The following is a 926-nucleotide window of genomic DNA, read 5'->3' as shown; positions in this document are numbered from 1 at the left end:
ACTCCACTCTCAATGGTCACTGGCCAGATTTGTTAAGGGCTGTTATTTTTTGTTGACATACAACACTATGTCAACAATTCCCTGAAAAAAGAAAAGGCATAGAAGAAGAATTTTAACTTTCATTATTTTGGATTGTGAAATTTGGTAATGATATTCAGTTTATACTAGTCCCAACAAACAGTGTGATTAGGACTACATTTTCTTATTTCACAGCTTTTCATATCCCTTATACATTGCTAGAAATTCATGGCTTCCTTGGTTGGGCTTTTTTGTTGTTTTGTTGTATTTTTCTGTATAAGAAGGTAAGAAAGTAAGATCAAGCAAGTAGTGAAATCCAAACACAGATTAAATACATTGTAAAGAAGGTGACTACTTTTTTATGACACTGAGGTCAGGCACAGAAATCAAAATGAAAAAAAGAAGAAGGTCGATTTAAAAAAAGTAAATATTTTATTACACTTGAATATCATAGAATCATAGAATGGCCTAGGCTGGAAGGGACCTTAGAGATCATCTAGTCCAACCTCCCTGTTGTGGGCAGGGACGCCACCTCTCGACTAGACCAGGCAACACATGGGGACCGAGCGGGAATTGAACCCGCGACCTTGGTGTTGATCCTTGTTGCCAGCACCACGCTCAAACCACTGAGCTAATCGGCCCCCTAATATCATTAAATACATATGGTTTTAAGTACATTTTCTCCATTTTTACGGAATTAGTGTATTGTATGCTTTTTGTTTGTTTTTTGTTTTGTTTTTTGTTTTTTAAGCATTGAATGAGTAATCATCTATTTTCCATAATATTTAATAGTAAATTTCAAAATATACTTCTGTGGATCAATCCAGTTAGGTTGCCATTGCTTGGGTTCCCAATCAGATTTTTTTTTTCTTGAGAAGAGAGGGCAAAAAACCCAACCAAATGAATTA

At 35.4% G+C, this 926-nt stretch overlaps 1 non-coding gene across 1 annotated transcript; it reads right to left on the bottom strand.

Moving 5' to 3' along the window:
• Positions 1-576: 576 nt before the first annotated feature.
• TRNAA-GGC lies at positions 577-660 on the bottom strand. The gene is given in 2 exon segments: positions 577-612; positions 623-660. It is a non-coding gene; the product is annotated as a tRNA-Ala (tRNA).
• Between the last annotated feature and the right edge of the window lie 266 nt (positions 661-926).

This window comes from Apaloderma vittatum, unplaced genomic scaffold (assembly GCF_000703405.1).
Source record: "Apaloderma vittatum isolate BGI_N311 unplaced genomic scaffold, ASM70340v1 scaffold6255, whole genome shotgun sequence".
In the NCBI taxonomy this organism is placed as follows: Eukaryota; Metazoa; Chordata; class Aves; order Trogoniformes; family Trogonidae; genus Apaloderma; species Apaloderma vittatum.
This window is presented reverse-complemented; position numbering and strand designations above follow the sequence as displayed.